We start from the raw sequence: 24348 nt of genomic DNA, 5'->3' as shown, positions 1-24348 counted from the left end.
CCTCTGAAACTTTACCACATGGCCTAGGTGGTAAACTCTACCTTAAACTTACTCTGCTGTTGTTTTTCTGCAGCCATCGTGGACTCCAAAGGAGTCCTGCTGGTTTTAGATTCAGGGGTTGGGCCATACAGAATGAAAGAAGGTGAAATGAAAGTGCAAATTAGACCCTCTCTTTCTCTTTTACTCTTCAAGTATACTCTCTTAATCCCAGTGCTGACATGAAACCTCCTGCCCATGGCCCTCGCCACAGGGCATCAAACTAATGGTAGGGCAAGAACTGCCACCCATGTGCTCAGAGTTATTTCCCCTTATCACCAAGTCAAACCATGCAAGGATAATTGGAACAAACATCTGATTGCTTTTCTCTCCTTTCTTTCTCATTACACCCTCCCACTTTGTTCCACAATCCTCAGGATGAACTTTTTTCATTCCTCAATACCAGAGCTACCTTCTACTCAAGATAACAAGTTTTACTTACACAGCTTTCTTTTTTTATGTTATATTTTTGCAATTGAATTTTGTGGCTATGAAAATCTTACTTGCTAGATACATGATAAATGGATATTATAATAACTGTTCTTAGCTCTAATCCTCAACTCCCATTCCTCAAGACGGCAGAAAATTAATGTTATTTATGACTATGTAACAAACCACTCAAATACTTAGTCATTTAAAACACCAATCATCACTTATTTTGCTCACAAGTAACAAATTGGGAAGAATTTGGCAGGAAGGGTTCATCTCTGCTACAGACTGAGTTAACTGGGGTAGCTCGTCTTGGCCTAGATGATGCACTTCCAAGATGGCTTACTCACTTGGCTGGCAGTTGACATTCAGCTGAGGCTATTGGCCAGGCATCTTATTGCCTTTGCACTAGGCCTCTCCACAGTGCTGCTTCTCCTTCAGAGTATATGTTAATATACTCTGCTTCAAGCAAGAAAGTGAGATCTGCTAATATCTTAATGCTAGACAGTGAAATTGGCTGACAGTTACTTTAGTTTTATACTATAAGTCAATGTTTTCACAGAGCGTCCTAAACTGAAGGCACTTAGGGGGTTGAGGAGAGGGTGGGAGAGGGTCATAGACTCTACATCCTGATAGGTGAAGTACAAAGAATCTGTGGCTATTGTTAACCAACCATACTTAATTTAGTAATTTTCAGTTAAATTGTCATTCCTAGGCTTTTCCAGTTAGTTACTGTTTAAAAGCAAGTCAGGGGTCAGCTGTTCTAATGATGGTAGAGTAAGGAGGTCAGCAAATCATCTCTCTCAAAAAACCAAAAAACAAACAATAAAACTGAAAAAAATTATCAAGAACAATCAGACTAAGGGTCATGCATATCAACCAAGGGAACAAAACAAATTAACAAGTGTTTATTTATGAAAAGCTGCTGACCATCAAGTAAGAAGCTTGCGAATCTATAGCATTCTTGCCTGACGTTATTCCCATTTCCTTCCCACTGCTCTCATGGTGGAATACCAGGACAGAGCTGGCCATGAAAACCTGTAACTTCACTGCTGGCAGAGACTGAGTTGTTTTTAATCAGAAGGCAAAAACTCTATTCCCAGTGCAATGTTAGTAAAAATAGCAAACCTGGTAGAAAATGAACAGGGAAAGCAGATCGCCTGTGAGATTAGTCATTACTCCACTTGTGGAAGGCAATAGTTCAAGGGACTAGAAATTTAACATGGAGATCTTAGAAATGATAAAACGATAGATGAACTCAGTAATTTCTCCACACATCCCTGGTTAAGGTGTCTAAGAGGGCCCAATACTACCACACACTCCTGGCTTATTTAAAATCTGTGTGGACACAGAGAAATGACCTGAGAGAGCTGTGCTTTCCATACATCCATGGCTGACAGAGGCTGTGCACTTATGCTAGAAATACCTGAGAGGGTCTAGTGAAAAGAAAGCTGAAACAACTTACAAACATGCCTGGATTTTGAATCCACTCATCAAACTACACAAACATCCATTAATAGGTGGTGGAAGCTTTTTTTAAGTCCAGGCAAAACAAAACAAAGCCATTAACAACAACCTTCTGAAGAAAGATTAGAATCTAGAATATCTTGTATACATCATCTAAAATGTCCAGTTTCAAACTGAAATAATTGCAACTTGCAAAGAAACAGAAAAATGTGATTCAGATTCATCAGTTAAAAAAATAATAATAATAAAAAGTAGTTGAAAGAAACTAACTCTGAGTCAGCCCAAACATTGGATTTGGCAAATAAAGGTGTCAAAGCAACTATTACAAATATATTCAAAGAATTAATAGAAACCTTGTGTAAAGAATTAAGGGAAAATATGATGACAATAATTTAGCAAATAATAAAGATCAATGAAAAAATATAAATTATTAAAAAATAAACAAAAGATAAATTTGACAGTTGACACAAAGAAGAAATAACCAGTGAACTTGATGATCAGTAAATAGAAAGTATCCATCCTGAAGAATAGAGATGAAAAGATTAAAGAAAATTTAACAGAGCCTCAAGAGACATGTGAGACATCAACAATACCAAAATATTTCTAATGAAAGTCCAGAAGGAGAGAACATAAAAGGTAAGAAAAATGTTTTAAAAACTAATGGACAGAAACTCCCCAGATTTTATTTTAATATATTAATCTATAGATCCAAAAAGTTCAAAAATTCCCAATAAGGATAAGTATAAAGAAAGCCTCAACTAGGCACACCATAGTCAGATTGTACAAAGCCAAAGAAGAAAAGAAACTTTTAAAAGCAAAAGGAGAAAATAATTCATCACATACAGAGAATAACAATAAGATTGATAACTTCCCAACAGAAACAATAGATGCTAAAAGACAGTGGAATGAAATATTCTAAGTGCTGAAAAAATATTGTAGTCAACAAAGACACTATATCCAGCAAAACTATCTTTCAAAAATGAAAGCAAAATAAACTCATTTCCATTTTGAAAAAGACTGAGAAGAAAAAAAAACACACAAAAACATATATATATATTTAGCTATCAAACCTATCAAACCTGCTATCAAACCTGCTCTATGAGAAATTTTTTAGAAAATCCCTCAGGTTGAAAGGAAATGACACCACATGATAACTAGAATCCACAAGGAGAAATAAAGATCACTAGAAATGGTGAAATTGTGGCTAAATAGAAAAGAATGCCTAAAATATTTTCTTTTTTCAATTTATAATTTGTTTAAAAGGAAATAACATCATATCAAGAAATAATTTTAACACTCTATTTTGGGTTTATAACATACTGATATATAATACATCTGAAAATAGTTGCACAAAAATAGTAAAGAAATAGAGCTACAATAAAGAAAAGTTGCTATGTTTTACTACAATTAAGTTGCTATATTTTACTGGAATTAAAATACCTAAGTAGACCCTGATGAGTTAAAATGCATATTTTCATCCCTAAAGCAACTACTAATACTAAAAAAATAAAATAAAAAATAAAGTATATTTTAAAATCAATAGAGTAACTAGAATAGACCACTAAAAATACTTGCTTACACAAAAGGTAAACAAAAAGAACAAAAATGACAAGATACAAATAGAAAAGAAAGATACAAAATGCATACATAAATCCAGACAGATTAATAATTGTATTAAATATGAATGGACTAACACTTCAGTCAGACCGGATATAAAAGCACTGCCTACCTAGATGCTATTTATAAGAGAAATAGTTCAGATTCAAGACAGAGATAGGTTGAAAAGTAAAAGCATTGCAAAAGATATACTATGCAGACTTTATAGCTTGAATATTTGCATGTCAAAGAACTGGAATGACAAAAAAAAAGAAATCTAAGAAAAGAAATATTACTGGAAATAAAAAGGAATACTTCATAATAACAAACGAGTAAAAACACCAGAAAAAAATATAATAATTAGAAATGTGTATCCACCTTTAAAAAGAAACAAATTCATAATACATATAGCAAAACCCAACAAAATTGAAATGAGAAACAGACACTTGGACAACTACAGTTGGAGATTTCAATATTCTACTCTCAACTGATACAACATAGGAAATCATCATGGATAAATAAGACTTGAATAACATTATCTACCAAGTTGACTTAACTGATATTTGTAAAATACTCTACCCCAAAAATACCAGAATACTCTTTCTTTTCAAAAACACATAGAACATCTCCAGGATAGACCAAACTCTAGGACATAAAACAAGTCTCAATAAATTCAAAAGGATTAAAACACATTCAAAGTATGTTTTATGGTAACAATACAATGAAACTAGAAATTGGCAAAAAAAAAAAGAACCCAGGGAGATCTCTAAATATTTGGAAATTAAATAATATATGATGAAAGTAAAAAAATCATAAAGAAAATTAGAAAATATTTTGAGCTGAATGAAAACACGCAAAAAAGACATATAACACATCAAAAGTAATAGGATGGAGGTAAATCAATGCTTAGAGTGAAATTTATATTTTTAAGTACTGATTTAAAAACAAAAATCTCGTTAATAACTGAAACTTTTTAAGAAACTACAAAAAAAGCAATTTAAATTAAAAAAATAAGTAGGAGGAAAGGAATAATAAAGACCAGAGCAGAAAATAATAAAATAAAAAGAAAATAACAACAGAGAAAAAAATCAATGAAATGAAAACTGGTTCTTTAAAAGCATTGAGAAATCTTTAGCAAAACAGTCTGAGAGAGAGAGAGAGAAAAAAGAAAAAGAGAGAGAGAGAAAATACAAATCACAAACTTAAAATTGAAAGAAGGAACATAGCTCCTAACTGTACAAAAATTAAAATATAAAGGATGATTATGAACAACTCAACATCAATAGATTAAACAGTTTAAATGAAATAGACAATGTCCTAGAAAGACACAAAGTTCCAAAACTGACAAAAGAAGAAATAAGTAATGGAAACAGATTTCTAACAAATAGAATCAATTATTTAAAATTTTCTCACAAAGAAAAGCCCAGATGAATTCAACCATGAGTTATATCAAATATTTAAAGGGGAAACAATATCAATATTACACAAACACTTTCTAAAAATAGAGGGGGAGGGAACACTTTTCAACTCATTCTATGAGCCAGAAGTATCCTGATACCAAAACCAGAAAAAGACATCAGAAGAAAACACACCAATATGTCTCACGAACATAGATGCAGAGCAACCCATAGGAAAATGTTAGCAGACTGAATCCAGCAACATATTAAAAAGACAGCTAATAATAATATATAAAGATAGTCAATACCATAAGTCATTTTGGGAATGCAAATTCAAACCACAAAGAGATACCACTGCCTACCTACTAGAAGAGCTATAATGAAAATAGTCAATAAGTGCTGGCAAGGGATGGAAAGCTGCAAGACTCATATTAATACCTTGCTGGCAAAGAAACAGCTTAGCGATTTCTGAAAAAAAGTTAAATGTGTCGTTCCAATCAGCAAGTCCACTCCTGGGTATCAACCCAAAAGGAATAAAAACATAGACCCATGTAAATATTTGTATATAAATGTTTTAGCAGCACTATTTATGACAGCTGAAAACTGGAAGCAATTCAAATATACATTATCTCATGAATGAATAAACAAAATGCAGTATATCTATACAATTAATACTCTTCAGCAATAAAAATGAATAAATTACTAGAATATCACAATATGAATTATGCCTAAAGTTAATGCTAATTGAAAGAATACAAGCACAAAAGACTACATATCCTACAATTCAATTTATATGAAAATTTCCCCCAAACCCTCCATGAGTCTCCAGATACAGAAAGCAGCTTCATGGTTGCCTGGGGATTAACTGCAAACAGGTAGGAAAGAACGATTTGGGATGAAGAAAGTTTCCTAAAACTTGTTTGTGGGAGGTTTCATAGATTTCTAAATTTACTACATTTGGTGGCATGTAAATTATACTTCAATGAAGTCTTAAATAATGCAAGTCAATTTAGTATTTTCCTCCTCCCCAAATCTCTTACTTTCTCCTTACATTGGTCTTCCTCAATTAACATATCACAGTTTGCAGGGGGTGTGGATGACATGGTCTGCAGCAGACCTACACTGGAATTCATTGAAATGGGTCCGTGTTCCATTAAAACCACTCTCAGCCACCTTTTGCGTTCTCATCTGCTGGAATGCCTGCTGACCCACAGGCCTTACATTGCCATCTTAGAGAGTCATCTTTTCGTCTATAATTCCCTTACTGATTTTTTCTCATGAATATTCCTCAATAAATCATATGCATGCAAATTCCTATTTTAGACTCTGCTTCTACAGAGCCTGACCTCTTAGCCCTGAAACCCCATGCATCATCCCCTATTTACTAACCCTATTCCACTGTTGGACAGGGTGCATCTGTAAACAGCCTCCACACAGAGTTCCAGATTGGACATGCTTCTCTGCAATTTCTACCCTACTGTTATTGTGCCATGTTGCTGTGGAATAATGTCACAATGTTTACTGTCTTCCCCAGCTTCACTCAAGGCATGAAACAAAGATTCATCCTGTTCTCAAGACCCATAATTCCATGAGTGAAAATGTGAGGAGGGGTGGATTCTAATCTACAGTTGACCTTTGAACAACATGGGCTTGAACTGCGCAAGTCCACTTACAAGCGGATTTTTGCAATAAATGCCTGCACTGTTTTCGATCCGTGTTTGAGAGTCTAAGGGTGCAGGCAGCTCACACTATGCATTGATCTGTGCCGTTTATATAGGGAACTTGAGCATCTGTGGATTTGGGTATCTATCAGGGACTCTGAAATTAATGCCCCATGGATAACAAGGGGCAACTAAGTTTTTGGTGTGTCAAAGTTGTATGCAGATTTTCAACTGTTCAGGAGCTAACAACCCTAACCCCTGTGTTTCTTAAGTGTCACCTATATAGACAATCCTCTCTCTAACCTTGAAGTATCCTCCCATATTTCCTTACCCTGGTCTGGGAAACCAAATTTTCTCCCCAAATATTTATCTTTAAAAGCTAAGTGTATAACATCTTTGTTCTTGATTTTGGCATGATCCTTTCTCTTTTGGGACAGTAATAAGCCAGAACTAATGAGAAAAGAGTCTGTGAGAATATTGGATTTAAAAGCACCTTGCTTAATAATAGAATACTCTATATGAAGGTGTATAACACACATATATGTGTTGCATACAATTTATAGATATGTGAACGCATTAAAATTAGTATTTTTAGTCCTATCCTAACCTCCATGAACTCTAATAATTAAGATTTAGTGATATATTGAGACATTTCCCATAATTCTTAGTGATTCTTTAAATGGATACATTTAGTGATTGTCCATTTACTGAGTTGACAATATTCTGAAGGGTATTACATCTTTACATCCTAACAGAATGAAGTTCAACATATTGTCCTTATCGTTCTCTTTCTTTTAGTACTTCTAATGTACCATTGAGACTACCATATAGAATAATTTATTGAGATAAGATAGTGTAGCAGAAGCTTTGAAGACAGATAAAAACTTAAGTCTTAATCCTGACTGTTTGGCCTTTTGCCAATGGCAAAAAAAAAACTTCTACTTTGACTCCTGGAAGTGTCAGTTATTACTGTAAATGAAGAGCAGTTGTTTTGAAAAGTAAATGTGACAAATGTATAGGGAAGCCCAAGATAACACATAAAACACTTTAAATGAGTTAATGTAGTGGGATGACCTTATAACCATCCATTGAGGCCATCAATGGAAGGAACAAGGGCCAAATTTTGAGGCTGAAAGAGTGAGTGAAATGTTTGATGTAATAGTCGTGCCTGTGTGTGCATGTGTGTGTGAGACAGAGAGACAGAGGCAGAGGCAGAGACAGGGAGACACATACACACAGAGAGAGGAGACAAAGAGACAGAGAAATAGTTTTATTGTCCCAGCTTTATTCTGAAAGAGGAGGAGGAAAAGAAAAGAAGGTGATGACAAGAGATAGATGTTTTGTCAGTTTTTCCCTCCTTTTTAAATAATTTTGCATTCTCTAGATGAACTGAGTTCTCAGAGATATTGAGAACACACAAGGTTACAGAGAGTAGACACCGAACATAAAATCAAGGACCTAGGAGACGTTGGATAGTAGGACATTAAATTTTATGTATCAACTTGACTAAAACACAGGATACCAAGATATTTGGTCAAACATTCTAGAAGTGTCTATGAGGATGTTTTTGAATGAGATTAATGTTTTGCATGAGATTTTGGGTTTGAATCAGTAGACTGAGTAAAGCAGATTGCTCTCCCTAATGTAGGTGGGCCACATCCAATCAGTTGAAAGCTTGAACAGAACAAAAAGGCTGACTTAAGAGGAAACTTCTGTGGCCTGATTGTTTGAGCTGGGGCATCAGCTCTCCTGAGTCTTCAGTTTGCCAACTGCAGCTGGAGACATATTTGGTCTGTTTCTCTGGAGAAAATTGACTAAGACAGTAATACAGATAATGAAGAACAGAGATGTTAACAGTTACAGAGCAGGAGGCTATGTGACATAGCATAGAGTATAGATCGGCCTGGGTTCTGCCTCTGTCCTTTACCAACTGCTGAGAACACCTGTCCTTAAGATGTGATACTCACTGCGACATTTGGGAGGAATGAAGGAAATACTCAACTGAGGCCATGGGCACATCCACTAACTCATCTCAGCTTCAATTTCCTTATAGGAAAAAGAGCAACAGAGCTAGGAGTACTGGAAATAATGTGTGTGCTAGTAATAGCACATATTAGGTGCTAAACAAATCATGCCTTTAATTATTTCAATGTGCAAAAAAGAGAGCATCCTCTACCATGCCAGCCACAATAAATGAGATGAGATACATTTTAAAAAGTGGTGATTTTAACAGTTTTCAGCTTTCATATGCCATCTGTAGGCATAACCGTTTTTGCAATTTCATTGTTGTTACTAAACTGAATTTTCTTGTGCTAAGGAGGGCTTGCAAAGGAGGAGAATGAAGGAATATGAGGCTGTCCAAAATAATAAATATCCTCTGGTGCATGTGACCGAGTCCTGTCAAGCTATGTGAGAAATCCCTAAAATAATAACCAGCATTCCTACTACTGTGGAAATGAAAACATTTATTGTTGTCATTATCACAACTATTATCATTATTGCTATTTTCTGAACCCCCTGCCAGACCAATTAATTCCTAAGGGGATTTAGTGCTGTGAGTTTCATGTCTGTGCAGATCTACCTAGAAGAGTCATGAGCACTTTCAGCTTCGTTCTTGCCAAACTGAACTTACAGCCTTTTACCACATTGCAGCTGCCTACCTGGCCATCCTCTTAGGTTGGTGCAAAATAATTGCAGTTTTTGCAATTGTTTTTAACCTTTTAAACTGCAATTACTTTTGCTGAGCTGTGAGTCCATTCGCGCAGTTTTGTAAGCTCACAATCTCAGATTCATCATTAACTCATCCATCTTTCTCTCTCTCTTCTCTTTCTCCTCTGATACAGTCAATACTCTATGCTTGCCTATCACACTGCAAAGAGTCTTCTAAATCCATTATTTCTACTCCCTCTCATCTGGGACTGCCTTATTTCAAGATCTGAATAAAGAAAAAGTCTTAATGGCCCTCCCACTGTCAACATTATAAGGGGATGTCTCAGGTTAATGGTTCTTGTCCCAAACAGTGCTGTTTTAAAAAATTTAATACTTAAGAGCCAACCGATAGTATGGAGACTTTGGTATCTTCAAATAACAAAGAATTCCCTTTATTTTAGGATAAATTTAGAATTGCCTCAATTACATTTTTGTAAGGTAATTAGTCAATCCTTCTTCTACTATACCCCTTTGACTTTACACTTGTCTTCCTTTCAACATTTATTCCATCCCCCTTTAAATATTTATCATGGACTCTATTCTAAATACTCTATATAACGACAACCATCAGGTCTTATTTATCTGTGACTCTGCTCAAACATCAGAGCGGTGTATAAACCATAACAATAACTGTTATAAATGACAGCTGAAGATTTTCCCTGTACAAAAAGATACAGATATCAGAGAAACACCAATACAATAGCTGTCATGTCAAATAAATATAGAAGTTGTGGGATTAAAGGTAGTATTTGATGGAAGACCATCCTCAGAATAAGCAGAGAAGATACTAGCTAGAGCGCATTAGAAGTCACTCGGCCTGAAAAACCATAAGGATGATATGTTTCTCAAATACATCCCCAAACAGAGACTGTTATAATAATTATGAAAGCTCCCGCCTCTATAGAGAACTCTATTAAAAGTATCATTTTAGTTGAAGTAGAAAAGGAAAGAAATTATCTCCACACCTTATAACCAGTTTCAGAAGTTTGGAGGGAAACTGGATCACATGCTGTAGGCACCCTGCCCATGTGTACCAGCCCTCACACTGCAGGAGACACTGGCTGGACTTGAAACTTCCAGCACCTGCATTTCTTTGCCTGAGGGCTTTCTCAAGCTGACAAAGCCTCTGTAGCATTCTGGGTATGTTTGGGTATTAACTTCTGCTGGGAGTCGCCTTTAACCAATTCATGAAAGGAATTGGTGTGTAAATATCCCAGCAACCTTATCCCTTGGGTAGAATAACTCTGAGGTACATGTTCTGTACTAACTTTCAGGGTTTCCCCAGTAGGATTAAGCTCTAGTGGACCACAGTGCTAGGTGCCTTGATGACATGCACTTCATTTGCTGTTTTTCCTCGTCTCACTTCGCCACTCTCCTACGACTGTTTTCTTCCCTTCCTAAATAAACTACTTGCAAATAAATCTATGCTTCAAGATCTGTTCCTGAGGCAAACAAAACCAAGACTCTAACAATCCCTTTCACCATTTAAAAAGAACTAATGGATAAATTAGAAAGAGTAAAATCTTTAGGAAAAATTAACCTTTGAATTTGGCTCAGCCATTGAGCACCTACTGCAAGAACTGCGTAAAGATGAATAAACCCTGATATGAAAGAAATCACTAATTTCAAAAGTAGACAACTACTGAATTTTTTAAAGTATGGTATTCAATATATCCAGAAATAGCTATTAAGCCCAGAAAGGAAACATCTAAACCCTGTCAGTGTGGAGGTGGGCAGTAATGGAAGACGTCAAAAGAAGAAATACTTGATCTACTTTTTCCAGGCAGAAGCAGAAAGGGGACTATCAGCTAAAAGGAACACTATGCACAACACAGAATGCTACAGTCTCCCCATTATAAGGGTTTTGGAAAGACCTCCAAGAGGCTGGATGATACAGTGGTTAAGAGCTTGACCACTCTCCTACGACTGTTTTCTTCCCTTCCTAAATAAACTACTTGCAAATAAATCTATGCTTCAAGATGTGTTCCTGAGGCAAACAAAACCAAGACTCAAACAATCCCTTTTACCATTTAAAAAGAACTAATGGATAAGTTAGAAAGAGTAAATACTTTAGGAACCAGACCATCTAGGTTCAAATCCTAGCTTTTCTCCTTATTGTCTGTGTGAGGCTGGCAAAGCAATTCATCTCTATGCCTCAATTCACTTATCTATAAAATGAACGTGCCTATATCCTGCCTTTTTTTGTCTTTTATAAGATTTAATATAGGTAAAAGGTTTAGAACTGTAACTAGCATGTAGAAAGTGCTGATCAAATGATAACTGTAATCTATCAGCATGCTTGGTTAATTCACAGAGAAAGTAAAGGAAGCTAAAGCTTGGAAAGTGGGCCAAAGACAAATCATGCAGGGTCTTAAATTCCACAGGAAGGAAATATTTCTTTACTTTTGAGGTCAGCAAACTATATATGACCCATTGGTCAAATTCAGTCTACCACCTTCCTATAAATAAAGTTTTATTGGAACACATCCTTACTCATTAATTTGTATATTATCCAAGACTAGTTTCATGCTACAATGGCACAGCTGAGTAGTGACATACCATATGGTCCACAAAGTCAAAAATATTCTCTAGCAGGCTTTTTATAGAAAAAATTCCAATCCTAGCAATACATGGAAGGGAATAGCATACAGAGTAAAGGATAAATTCTATGGAATAAAAATGTGCAGGCAGAGTTAGATGGTCATATCACAGGTCAAGATTAAACTTGATGAGGTTAATAAAGCCAGATTTTATATCTCAAAAGAGGAAGGTTTATATATATATAAATAAGCAATATATGAGGAGTTGATTTTTTAAAAAATGGCAGAATAAAGCTTTCAATCTTGCAGTCTACAGGGCATGCCTAGTCGATAGATAAAAGTTTTATTTATTCCATAGTGTTTATAGATTTTAAATCTGTTGTAAATATTTAAAATAGAAAAACATCACCAATAAAACCTGAATTCTGGCCTCTTTTTAAAAATTGGAAGATCTGTCAAAAAAGTTTGCTTATAGTCCTGAATGGCAGCACTTTCTCAACGCCTAGGCAACTGCCATGTTTACATAAGCCATGTGTATTCAAATATGTCACGTCCTCCACTCCTTCCCATTGTATTACAACTGGGTCAATTTCACTGATGTCATAAACATGTTGAGTGAGTTCTCTAGGATTCAAGAATGCTACGCTCTGCCACTTACAGACACAAGGGCATGGAGTATGGGAGGAAGAGCAGTTTTTTTTTTCAAAACAGCTGTAATAGAAACAGTGGCCTTGAGGTAGAGCCAGATTTTGAGAACAAATGAGGAGAGAGAAGTAGTAACACATGAAGAACTGAGGTATGAGATTAATTAATTACATTAAAAATAGAGGTTTATGATAGAAGAGGAGAAAAAAAGGTTAGAAGCAATTGCGTGGAGAGTCAAGGGGAAGCAGGCACGCAACAGGATAAAGAGAACTGAATAAACAAGGACTGGTAGTCAGAAATATTCCATTTTTGTTGATGCATGAGATTGACTAGGATAAGAACCATAGAAGAAAATGACTGGCCTCAAAGTCTCCGCCTTCCTTTTAAAGTTGCTGTGGTGTTAGAACAAGTTGTGGGTAGGTTAGGGTTAGTGTTGTTTTAAATTTTGTCTTCTCAAATGCCGCCTACAAATCTGTCTAAATTAATTAGAACTACCCTAAGGCTAAATCAGGGTCATCGTGAGGTCTCTGTCAGGGGATCCCTGGGGAGAAGCGCTGAACTGGTTCAGTTAAATAATGACTGTGGTTGCTTGCAACTCTAAGATCATATGTTTCTAATACCTTTGGAAATAGAGGAGGGAAAAGTCATCTGAAACTACAACTGCCTTAAAAGAAAGCTGTAATCTCAGGACCTTTTTTTTCCTTCTTCCTAAGGAATAAATGCCCCTTTTTGTTCACTGAGCATCTCGATGGGTTTGTATATGGAAAAACATTGTTCCCACGTACCTGGAGACGTAGATCTTCTCATGCTGCATAATAGTGCCTTCCTCCATTTTTCTCATAGTTTTTTCCTCGATTTTCTGCCCTTTCTCTCTCAGGAGCCACTTATCTATTAAAAAAGAAAACAAGGAATATAGTGAATGTGAAAATAACATTACAATCCTCAGCTTTTTCAATATCCAGTATTACCTTTTTCACTATAATAGAGAGAAACATTCCCTGGGTCTTATATAATGGAATATTCACTCCTATTCTTCAGTGTTTGTCCCAGAAAATCCTATAAAGTTGTTTTTTATTCCATTATCTGTTAGGAATAGCCATGAGGGAACGCCACCCCTCAGGCACATCCGCTCAGACACAGCACAAGAGGATTCAACCTTGAAGAGAGGGAAAAGGCCAAGGCTCCGAACTGCTTAATAGGCAGACGCCTTACACCACACACTTGAGATGAAAGGACATTTTAATGTCTGCATTCTTGGCTGAAGATTATTCTTTATTCAAAATGAAAGATTTTACATTTCATAAAGAAACATGAAACTGCAGAGGCTATAGATGGAAATACTTGGAGTGATGACGTTTGGTAAATAAATTCACTTAAATTTCTTCTCCAAGGAATTATCCAGTGGGGTTGGGAATGGAGAGAAGAACAGGCAGTGTTCAAAGAAATGGTTATAAATAGGTAAGACAATTAAAACAGTGGTAACCTTTATTCAATTAGAGGAAGATTGTAAAATATTACATGTAGTGTGATTTCTCTTCCTTACTAATATTCAGTCTGGTCTGGGACCTGGGAGGAAAGTCTAGTTGGAAATAGACAAGTAAGAATTATGGAGGGCTTTTCAGAAGTCAGTACACACGGCTCTCTTCGGTGTTTTATAAAGTTGGTTTCCCACAAAGCTTTAAGAAAGGAGGAAGGCAAAGATGAGACAGGAAATACAAGTCCCTAATGACTTCTCTTTTGACCCACAAATACTAGGAGAGGATGAGAAAACACAGTGCTGCTCAAAGTTAAAGCATCATAGTTAAAGCTGTGGGTTTATATTTAGTCATCTGAAAGCCTAGAGAGCCTAGGAACATAGAATCTGGTTTCTCTTTTTCTGTTCCAACCTTTTGTTTCTTCTCCTTCTTTTTTAAGTAATTAAGACGTACGATCTTTTAAAATAATAATGCATTTTTCTCTTCTCATCTTTTCCTAGACGTGGGGAAAATACCCCCACCGGTAATGAGTTGATGTACTTTTTCCTTTCTCTAAATATTCAAGGAAAAAAGTCTTCCTTATGATACAAAATTTGTTTTCTATGTCATGTAAGTCAAATTAACAACCATGTATATACTATGTGTTAATGTTCACTTAAACATGAGAAATTTAAGAGATCAAAACAACCACTTATTTTCTCCACTAGACACAGAGGTCAAGATCCAATGGTGTGTCACAATCTGTTGTGAGCTCTGTTGCAAGTAAGTTGTGACTATTAATAGTTCAAAGTTTGCAAATGATTTACTTTTGTTTGTAAGTTAGAGCAAAGTCAAGGTTATTCTGAAATGTCAGTCTCACTCAGCTGTATTTTGATGTTCTTCTTTGAGTGGGAAAGAAAGGGGGACTTCATAACCATAACACTGATGAGCGAATGTCACCCACTGTTTGTTTTCAGAGGTAAAAAGTTTGAAATAAAAAAAAAATAAAAAAAAGCTTGAAACTACTTCATCAGACTGAGGGCAGATAGCAAAATACTCTACAGATATTGGAAACAAGGTGCCACGTGAAACTTAAACCAGAAAATCAATGCGAAATGGATATGATCAGAGGCGTGTAAAATCATTCTTAAGAATAAGAAGCTGTGTGGGACCATGTACTGAGAGAAATTCCAGACACCTCTCTTGTGGGGTTGAGTGCATAAGGTCCTAAGCCAGGAAACATTTGAATGGCTCAATGTTCCTGCTCTGAATAGCATGTTCAAAAAATGCTGTTCTGAGTCTTTTTGTTTCACATGTTTTTGTATTTGTTTTGTTTTTTCTTTCTTCAGAGAGTGTAAGTACCCAAGGCTTTTGTCATTTATATTTTTATTATAAGTTAACAAATGAGAACCCTGGTTTTATGAGAAAGGGAGCTAGAGATAGAGATAGAAAGACACTCTGTTTTGTTCCAGATCCTATGCTAGGCACTAAATTTACAGAGATATTTAAGAGTCTTCTCAAAGAACTTCCCTTGTGAAATTAATTAATGTGAGCTTGTTTCTGAAAGGGTGATATACTCTCTCTAAGTGCTCAGAAAACCATGTTTATGAGCATACAGAATTGAAGAGCAGACTGGATTGTGGGGAATCTATCAAATGAAATAACATCTGATGAATCCTCATGAGGACCAAACAACTGATCTCAACTGCAAAAAATCCCACATCATGATTTTTTTGTGAACATGTAATTTTAGTTATCATGGAAAGTCCTTGTCACTGAGCTAAAAGTAAGATGACACGAGTCCACTGCTTGTTAGCTTTAATGATTGTAAAGAAGTTCACATCTTTGAGACTCAGTTTTCTTAGCTTTAGAATGAGGCTAATCATTCTTTCTGTTACTCCACACAGATGTTGTGAGGGTGGCACGGGTGGGCAGAAGCAGGACACCAACTCTTCTCTTAGGTAACTACCGTGTGCTGGGTGCAGTGTTAGGCGATTTCCTCATGTTCTCCCCTTCAACCTTCATAGCAACGTTCATTTTAGGCATTACTGCCTTAAAAGTTGACTTTCTATTATGGGTCACATAATGTGGTAGCAAAGCTAGGATTTGAAAACCTATCTGCCTGCCTCCAGGGTCCATGCTCTCCATCCCTTCATCCAGCCTCTGTCTCTCTATATCTGCCTCTATCTATATCTGCAAAAACCACCTTGACAATTAGAAACTCTTCTACTCTTATCATTCAGTCTGTGATCTAAGAGTGAAAGGTTCTCCAAATTCACTTACTCTTTTGCTCACGGAAGTCTTTCTTCTTGAAAGGTTCTTTTCTCTTCCTGGAAATAATTTTCACACATTCCTCAAGGTGCCTATCTATCCTTCTCTAGGCAACAGTGATATTTTCCTCCTATAAAATGTGATATATCTATGCTATTTCACTGTCTCATACAGTTAATATCTAGTATTTTTAGTTATTATTTCATGTGTCTTGTTTCCTTGGCTAGACTGAAATTTCCTTTGAATAAAAAATTGTCTTGGTACTCCTAAAGCACCATTCCATTAAAAACACAAGTTTTCATATACATTTTATATTGATATATTAAAAGATATAAGACAAACACTGAAAATGTGGTTACTATAATAGGCAGTCTAATCAATTATTTAAAAAAAAATGTAAATATTCCTCTCACCTATATTTTAGGATAGACAGATCCATTTTTACCATCTTTTGCCCCACATTTAAAATACTTTAATATGAAAGGAATTACAAGTATGTCATTACCTAGATAAAACCATTGCTATTATTTTTTGTGGGTATAACATCTACCTATTTTTTCTGTGCATGGCTATATTTATAAAACTTGAAGTTTAGAAAAAAAATTGAATGACAAGGAATTCAATTTTGTTATATGCTTTTTAACTTATAATCTACAGGGAACATATTCCACATGATTATATAGTTTCTCATTACAACATTTTTAATACAAAATTGCACCATGTGTTTATGAACTTGTTTCCTGTTTATTTTTGTCAGTTCATTGATTGAGCTCATTACTATAGGTGACTTGCCTGTCTGTTTTAAGTGCCAGCTGAAGACTTTCTGCTCAGTTAGTTACCACATCTTTCTGACAAGAAGTCTGTTTCTAAAGAATTAAGGCACTTAATTAATTAAGGCACTTCCTGTCTAAACTTTACACCTAAGAGAGGAATATAGACTCCTTCTTTCCCATCCCATTCTTACAAGAAACTCTTCCTCAAGGAGCCATTATCACCACATATGTGTACCTAATAGAAGTATTACAAATGCTGTTTTCTATTTTCTTAGATATCTCTAGGGATATCTTAGAAATCACTCTAGGGATAAGCCGTGTGTTCCTGAAAAAAAAATGTTCACAGGTTATGTGAACATTTAACCTAAATGTTCAGTTTCTCCTTGACTCGACCAGGTTGAAAGTCTGTTTATCTGCATTTCTGATTACTTTTTTTTTAATTATGCACAGAGAAAATATTTAAAGATTACCCCAGGTGTGCCAGGTCTTCCTCAAAGTAACTGGGTTGCAGAGCAAGCAGTCAGAAAACTCTGTTCTTGTGGAATTTATACTCTAGCAGGAGGCCCTAAGGAATAAATCTGAATATACTACTTAAACAAACTTTATGATAAGCTAGGGAGTGATCAAGTATATGGAAAAAATAAAGGGTAGAGCAGAATAGGTGGAATTGAGAGGGCCAGATGGGATGAGGGGACTTTTTTTGAATAGTTAATTCAAATGCATGTTGAAAAATGCAGGTTGTTTAGAAAAGGTAATAGTTGTATATGATAAAAAATTCAAATGATAGTAAAAAGTATATAGGTAAAGGAAGGAAATCTTCCCCTCATACTCATTTCCCCAGTTCTCCATTTCCTCTCACCACAGCTACCATTGCCAGATTAATACATACCATTCCAGAGTTAGTCTGTGTATATAGAAGGTAATTATAGAAGTTTGTCTGTCCATCACTTAAAAACAATGATGGAATCAAACCATATATACTGTTCCTTACCTTGCCCTTTTATTCTGTAATATATTTTGGAGAGTATCCCATAGATTTGTCTCATTCTTTTTAATGGTTGCATAGTATTTCATTATATAGCTTTAGCATAATCATCAATCCCCTATCTAATAAATGCTATAGTTCTTTCACTTACATGATTTGCTGCACATATATACTTCATTTAATCCAAATAATCCATCATATCCTCTTTTTTAACAAGCCCTTTTTTCCCCTAGAGATTTTGCGTCTGGAGCCCTCCATTCTTGGGTTTCTGTCTGGACTGATTGCCCTCTTTGTTACTTGCAAAGGGGCCACTGTGGCACTATTTCTTCACCTCTCTCCTGTGGTCCACTCTTTCCTAGTTTCCATATTTTTCTCTTTCTTAATTAACTCTTCCATTTTGCTGTACCACGTCCTCCAGTAGCCAGCTAAGAAAGAATGCATAAGGATCATCAGATATCTTAGCTCTTTCTGTGGCCTTTATAATATCTAATACAATGTAAATTCTATGTGAACAGTTGTTACACTGTATTGTTTAGGGAATAATGACAAGTCAAAAAGTTCTGTCCTATTTAGTGCAGACACATCCATCTAGGCCTAAACACATAGTACATATTAGTAACAATGTAACTTTTTTTGGTTTAATATAGAACTCCATATGGAAACTATCTTGGGTTCCACTTTTGAAGGTACTGTTCCCTCGAATTCTAGCATCCAAAGCAGTTACTGAACAGGCCAGGTCCCTTCAGAACCTGGTCAACAAGTAGAGCCTTTTCCCCCCACTTGGCTACATCTGTCAACATATTTTATCATTCTCTATTTTCCAAAATTGTGTTGCAATTAATTTCCAATGACATCCCTTTTCTGTTCTCTTTGTTAGAGTTCATTTCTTATCCCCAGTAGTATCTGGGGAAGAAGAGACAATAACTAAATATATCAGTTCACCATCTCTATCTTTAAAGCCCACTATTTAACTCTTGTACTTCTGTTGAATATTGAAGATGTTTCTAACACTTGCAGATCTTCACAGCTAACTAGAAATCATAAGTAGTTCCTTAGGTTACATTAAATGCCAACTTCTTAGATACAAGTGTTTACACAATTTCTAATGCAGGTAACAGATATTTCCCAGTATATTTATTTTCTATTGTTGCATAACAAGCTTATCCCAAAGTTAGTGTCTTATCTCAGTGTCCAGTAATCAGGAGCCCAAGCACGGCTATTGTGTCCTCTGCTCAGGGTCTCACAAGCAGGAAAGTCAGGTGTTTGTCAGGGCAGGGTTCCCATCTGAGATTCGGGATTCTCTTCTGAGCTGATGTGATGGTTGGCAGAATTCATTTCCTTGCAGTTATGGAATTCATGGTGGCTTGTTTCTTCAAGCACAAGAGGAAAGGAGTATCTGATTGCAGGGAAGGCTTAAACCCACTTTTAAACAGATGGGGAACCCTTCACATTAGGCATATAACATAACATAATCACGAAACTGACAGTTATCATATTTCTAGGTCCCTCCCTCACAGAGTGGGGGATTATACAGGACATGGACCCCTGACAGGAGGTGGGGATAGGAGTAATGGACTTTGGGGGTCATTGCAGAATTCTGCCGACTACATCAAGTTACACTAAGAAAAATTTATGTATTGTAGACATGTTCCAGTTTAAAATTCATTTCAATTAATTATATTAAAATTTAGAGAAGCATCAGGATTATTTACAGTTGACCTTCCATATCTGCAGGTTCCAAATCCATAGATTCAACCAACCACTGGTAGGAAATATCACTTCCTCCAAAAAAAGTTACTTTCTTACTAATGTGTACTATGTATGTAGGCCTAGATGGATGTGTCGGTACTAAACACGATAGACCTTCTTGACTTGTCATTATTCACTAAACAATACAGTACAACTATTTACATAGAATTTACATGGTATTAGGTATTATAAGTAATCTAGAGATGAATTAAAGTATACAGGACAGTGTGTATAGATTATACACAAATACTATGCCATTTTATATCAGGGACTTGAGCATCTGAGGATTTTTGTATCCTTGGGAGTCCTCGATCCAATCCCCCACCAAAGGATGACTGTACTCAAAGTACATTTACTCTGATTTTTCTACCATTTAATTTATGTTTTTGTTACCCATGCCATAAAATTTTGACGAACCTCTATCCTTACTTTCCCTCTATTTACTATGGCTTTTCAATGTATTTGATTCTTAAATGATGTCCTATGCATTGTTTAAAAACTAGAGGAAAATATATGGCATTGTTTCTGGATTTTTACCAAAAATGTCATTAGACATTAATGTTTTTCCAAGCATTCTGCTCGTCAATGTGTATTGGGAAGGTATAAGTAAGCAAGCCAAAGATCTTGGGGTGCATCCATCTTGTGATCAACAGTGACAAGAATAACACGTATTCCAGTGAAGTAAAGAATTCCTGAGAAAGAACTGCCAAAACATGAAACCAATGGAAGCATTCACAAAGGATAAAGATGGTGAACTTCACTGACTGTCAAAAAAAATAATACAGTGTATATAAATACAAAAACATAAAAGCATAAATAGAAAAAAATTCAAGATATGAATCCAAAATTTAAAGAAAACTATAAATGACCAATAAATACTTGAAAAGTAATTCATTCTGGCTAGCAATTCAAGATATACACAGAAAGATAATATTTTCACTTTTTAAAATAGAAAAATTTTAAATATATGTATTATCATTAAGTGTTGATGGGGTGTAACAAGCTAGCCTCTACTATAAGTTGTGTGGAAGAATAACTTAACTTTTTCTAAAAGGAAGTTGATATTTAGGAGGATGAAAGAGGGTCAGACTTTAATCCTGTAATTCCACATATGAAAAAATTGGAATAGAAGATTTTAACAATTAAGAAAACTTTATGTAAATGAAATATTAGACTGTCATTAAAAACCAAGTTTTCTAAAATATTTCATTGATATGGGAAAACAAATATATTGATAATTAAATAAGTCTACAACAAAATTGATCACTTCTAGGTAAGCAATGTACATTGAAAAAACTTGAAAAGAAATACACTAAAATAACTATAGTAATTATCTCAAACAATTAATTATGTAATTTTCACTTTTTTATTGCAAATATTCCATATTAGCAAAAACTTTCTAAAACAATAGTAACAGGTCCATGACATTTCAAAGATGATAAACAGAATAGGAAAATTCCACGTCTTCCAGGTCTGCAAGAAAGAGGCCTGGTCAGAATTAAAGCCCTCAGATTTCAGGAACATTATTAGAAAGCAGCAAATGAGCATGAACTCCACTTCCTGTTTGAAGACATGATATTGAGCACATGGGGGAGGGGATGGCTCATAGTGACAAGGTGATCAGAGAGCTACCAAGGATGCAGCCCAGGTGAATGAGAATCAAAAACTGGAGAAACCAGCCCAGCTTGAGAGGCACTTGTTGGCATGATGTGATTAATCTTAACAAAAGGCCGACTGCGTTGTCTTAACCATATTAGACATTTTAAATAACAGTCAAACCCTTGTCTAAACTGCTCTAGTTTGGAGGTTTGTGGTTTAAAAACAATATGCACGATTATTTATTGTTGAGTTCTTAAAGAAATAAAATGTAAAATGTGAAATAAACTGGAATAGGTTATCTACAGGAGAAAGTCCAAGATTGGTTGTATGAACTTACATTTTCTCAAAATTGTATATAAGAATTATGTCAACAACGTTTTAAAAAATTTGTTTGAATTTTGATGATTAATTAACATTTATTTTCAAAGCTATAAAGAGTTAATGAAGTTATTAACATTATTCTTCATCTTCATAAAGGATTGAATAAAGGAAGAGGAAATAAGCTGAAATCATAGTAAGAGAAATTTTTTGTTGTTTTGCTTGCTTTTCCTTGTGGGGGAGGGACATGAGTAAAGAATTTGTGGTTAAATGATTGCAACCAATTGCTTGGAAATGTATTGTCTTGCCACTCTTGAAGATCTCCAAAAGAGTACATTGAATAGTCTGACTTGCTTTAAGTTTTCCCCTTAAGCCTAAAGCTTCTTACTGAAAACAGAGGAATGTACAGAATGGCCTGTCCTCTCCCTTAAAATTTGTATGTTAATAGCTATAGCACATTGTGTAAGAGAGAGATTAAATAAATAACAAAATATTTCAGTTTTGAAAAACAGTTAATAAACATAGCATTAGAAAGATGTGAGATACACATTAGATTGTTTTCCTTTAATTTCATATCACATCTCTGAACAGTCAACCACAGTGGATGGGCCATACCTGTGGAGCAGATTTGAGAGAATAGATGTGAGACTTGTGGGTGGGCCTTGCAATTGTTAAAGCTTTAGTGAATGGGATCTTTTTTCTAGAGGAGAAATGCAATTTTGTCAGGAGAAAGAGGGACTGTTTTCTTTTTTTTATGAAGCAGAATTCCTTTCTAATTCTCTGAGCCTTTTACTATAACTGCTGTAGCATGTGTTTTAAATTATATTGTATGCATGTGTTCCCCATAAAATTAGCCATCATGACCCATTGTACCACAGTCCTTCCTTTCATCACATTTTAGAGGCCTGTGTTCCATATTAGCAAATAACCCTTAGGGAAAATTATGCATTTTCCATACACCAGCTTTGTTACATATTTGATAACACTTATTGTATATTTATGGATATGGGTCAATATATAAAATTTTTAAAATAATAAAACAAGTGGCTGATTGTTTCCTCCTGGCAAACAAACTAGGAAGTCAAAATGAATATATCTAGCATCAATATCAAAACAGAATTAACAGCTCCATTTTTAACCCATATGTTTGTGAATATGTAACTCCATCAATATGTTAACTAGGGTGAAGGCATATTGCCAATTTTAGAACCCACTCACATTCCTTGGGTTCTGAGTTTAAAATGAAATTTGAAACTTTCCAGGTTCAAGGTCCTTTTTGGTGCTGTAAAAATGTGACTTCCTGGTTGAAAAAAAAACTCAAAGCTTTTGGATACCAACTTGCTCACAAAAACAATATGATAAGTGTGAATGAATCAGTAACATATGGATTACATTTTCTTTTTAAAAATGTATGATTTTTTAAAACATTTTAATGGAAAATTCATGGTAAAAACATTCATTGGATTTAGCCAACTCTAAATCATTTGAAAAATATTTGTAAGGCATTTTTCTCTCAATGGATATGTGGCAGAATTTCCAGCCCATAATGTTAATGTAACTGCACTCTTTTCCCCAACCCTCCCCCAAGACCCTCAAATGAATATACAAGAGAAAACAAACTGCTGCGAAGTTCTCCTTCTTTCTCTTGTTCTTTTGTCTCTCCTACTTCCTTGAATATGTCCTGGAGAATTTTATGTATCATTTCTATTGCAGTGACACAGATTTTTTTTTAATTGAATTGCGCTTCAAAATATTATAAGTGCAAAGTTCTAGGGAGTAGCAGCGGAGAATATACATTAATGGTGAAAAGGAATCATTTGCTTGTAATCAGAATGGACATCTCAACAATGAGATGTTTTCTGGTGCTCTATCAACAATCTATTAAGCCATTAATCAAAGTTAACTGCTACAAGGGTATTTTTTTAGAATGTCCTCTGAATATCCAAGAGTGGTAAATAAAAATGCAGGAAATAATGTCTCAAACCTCAACATAGTGTGTGTGTTGGTGTGTGTGTGTGTGTGTGTGTGTGTGTGTGTGTGTGTGTGTGTGAAATATTATTTTCTATATCTGTACCTCCTTATTTGAAATGTTTTCTGTCTTCAAGTACCTAGAATAAAGCTTTGACATTAGAAAGATTTTTAGGCTGTAGTCAAACCCACATGTAAATTCATTTAATTATCTGTCTCAATTGTTTCTGAAAACAAGATTATATTATCCATGTGAGTTTATCATTGTAATTTTGTTCAGTTTTTTAGAATTCTTCATGTTCATCTCCCTGAGTTGTACATGGTTTCTGAATTTGGTCAGGGCACTTTGCCAACTATACATTTTGAGAGTTGTGCTATCTTACCTTCTTAGCTCAAACACTGCAGAGATTTGAGCTAGATTTAGACTACTGATTAAAATTTATTACTTAATGGATTTCTAATTTCAGGGTACAAAAATAATATTCTATATCTTCTAAACAATAATTATCTTAGTACAAAAGTTGTAGGCCACCTATTTATTTTAGATTCTATTCAAATAATATATATAAATATATATATATATGTGGGCACTGTGTATGGAATATTAACTACTATAGTATGTAACATCCATTTAGGTTATTTGTATAGAGCAAAAACCAAGGAGACTATTAAAAAACCAAGAAGGCCATACATTCTCCTGTTTTATGTGATAGTACAAATTCTCCAATATTACATTAAATTTATCTATATA

This window comes from Rhinolophus sinicus, linkage group LG05 (genome assembly GCF_036562045.2).
Source record: "Rhinolophus sinicus isolate RSC01 linkage group LG05, ASM3656204v1, whole genome shotgun sequence".
Lineage (NCBI taxonomy): Eukaryota > Metazoa > Chordata > Mammalia > Chiroptera > Rhinolophidae > Rhinolophus > Rhinolophus sinicus.
This window is presented reverse-complemented; position numbering follows the sequence as displayed.